We start from the raw sequence: 2,413 nt of genomic DNA on the forward strand, positions 1-2,413 counted from the left end.
GTTACTATACCAGGATGCATATTAAAACCCAGGCCCAGGGACTTCATGGTAATGAGCACATAACCTAGAGTGGACACTGTCCATCGTGCTTCCTCTAGGTCTCCTCCTTTGTAATTAAAAAAAAAAATTGTTTCTGTATACCCCTCTGTCAACTTCAATGCCAACTTTTGCTTTCAACCTCCTCCTTCCCACCCACCAGTTGGAGGAGGGTCACTGGACTCCTGAAGTCAGTTTTTCTGACAAGTACAGAGAGTTAGAACTACTTAGATGTTTCCACCCTCCTGGGAAAGCTCTTAGCCAACAGCTGAAGAATGCACTACTGTGAAAGTCAAGCCCCTTTGTCTCCGATTGGGACAAACTCTAAGGCACCATACTTCAGAGTTACCCCACAGGATTAGGCTGTGGTTGTCCTAAAGACTGTCTCAATTGCAATCTTGCAAACCTTCTCCTACTTTCTTATCCATCTGCTCTGTTCCTGTATTTTTTATCAGTTTATTTCAAGAAAATTTCCTTCATAAATCATTTGCACGTGGATATGTGCTTCAGGTTATTCTTCCACTGAACCCTACCCTCAAATGCTTCATCCACCACTAAGACTCAGTGCCCTCAAGAAATGTAGATACCGGGCCGGGCGCGGTGGCTCACACCTGTAATCCCAGCACTTTGGGAGGCCAAGGCGGGCGGATCGCGAGGTCAGGAGATGGAGACCATCCTGGCTAACACGGTGAAACCCCGTCTCTACTAAAAATACAAAAAATTAGCCGGGCGTGGTGGCGGGCGCCTGTAGTCCCAGCTACTCAGGAGGCTGAGGCAGGAGAATGGCGTGAACCCGGGAGGCGGAGCTTGCAGTGAGCCGAGATCTGGCCACTGCACTCCAGCCTGGGCGACAGAGCAGACTCCGTCTCAAACAAAAACAAACAAACAAACAAAAAAAGAAATGTAGATATCAGCAGGAAGCTGGACTCTGGGCATCATGTACTACAAATTTAGTGGCTTCACGCAGAAGTTGGCCGGAGCGTGGGCTTCGGAGGCCTATAGCCCGCAGGGATTAAAGCCTATGGTTTCCACAGAAGCACCACCTATCATATTTGCCACACCAACTAAACTGACCTCCGATTCCACAGTGTATGATTATGCTGGGAAAAACAGAGTTCCAGAGCTTCAGAAGTTTTTCCAGAAAACTGATGGTGTGCCCGTCTACCTGAAACGAGGCCTGCCTGACCAAATGCTTTACCGGACCACCATGGCGCTGACTGTGGGAGGGACCATCTACTGCCTGATCGCCCTCTACATGGCTTCATAGCCTAAAAACAAATGAGTTAGGCTGCAGAGGACTGGTTTGTTTTGTGGCATAAACCCTTTGAATTTCCTTTTTCATTGTTAAATTAAAAAAAATTTTTTTTTACTTCGATGGCTTAATATTTTTGCAAGAAAAATAGGAAGATATGAAGATGATGTTTTGGTTTGTTTATGAAATGCATATGGCTTGTCAGAGCTCATTTGACCGTTAAAGCCATTGTTTAAAGAAATGGCGCTTTGCTCTGTGTTTGTGCTCCTGATTTCCCTGGAGGTTCTGGATGAAGGCTGCACACAGGCTTGTCAACGTCAGTCTGTGCTGAGGACCTCAGGGACTTGAGGTTGCATTTTTGAGCATGGGGTGCAGAAGACTTCCTGGATTTGGATGTGGCTGTGGAAAGAACACAGAAGCCAAGGTCATGTGCATGAAATGAGGGGTTTGAGTTAGTCACCTCGGGGATTTTTTCCATTTTGCAGTAAAATGTTAAATTAATGTAGCCTGCCTCTATTCGTTGGGCAGTTAATTTCAAAGGGTTATTTGCCTCGTCTCCTATCTTCAGTGAAATCTTATGTGTAATTGTGTGTATTTACTCCACCATGGGAACAGAGAACACCTGTTTAGTGTTGCACTTTAGACCGGTGTCTGTTTTGTTAATGCAGCTGTGCCACAAATTGTCCTTTATCTTTTAAAAATGTTATAGCTTTAAATTATGATTTATTTTGACTGTGGAATAAATACATGAATAAAAAAATGTAGATATGTACTACTCAAATACATACAAGAGTGAAAGTAGAAAGCCACTCACTTCATTAGTAGAAAGCTCATGAGATTGTAGGACGAGTAGGAGAAGTGAATGTGGGGTAGCATATTGTATCCTGATCTCCCTTCTCTAGCCTTGGGGTTTGGAATAGGAAACTACAACACATACTGCAGATTAGGTCACTTCACATCCATTGTAACCACTTTCTAGCTTACTTTTCTGGATAAAAGTAGTTGGAAATTTAAAAACTATGCATCTCAGATTTCCTTGCCTTTAGAGTTCTGCATGTGACCCAATTTCTTAGCATCAGTGTTCAACTTGGAGGCAGCAACAGGAGTTGGTGGTTGCATGTGGGA

At 44.1% G+C, this 2,413-nt stretch overlaps 1 pseudogene across 1 annotated transcript; it reads left to right on the top strand.

Annotated features, from left to right (window-relative positions):
• Positions 1-950: 950 nt before the first annotated feature.
• On the top strand, positions 951-2,054 carry LOC105490358 (cytochrome c oxidase subunit 7A2-like, mitochondrial pseudogene; annotated as a pseudogene). The gene has a single exon (XR_011618256.1). The product of XR_011618256.1 is annotated as a cytochrome c oxidase subunit 7A2-like, mitochondrial pseudogene (transcript).
• Positions 2,055-2,413: the final 359 nt, after the last annotated feature.

Source organism: Macaca nemestrina, chromosome X (assembly GCF_043159975.1).
Source record: "Macaca nemestrina isolate mMacNem1 chromosome X, mMacNem.hap1, whole genome shotgun sequence".
Lineage (NCBI taxonomy): Eukaryota > Metazoa > Chordata > Mammalia > Primates > Cercopithecidae > Macaca > Macaca nemestrina.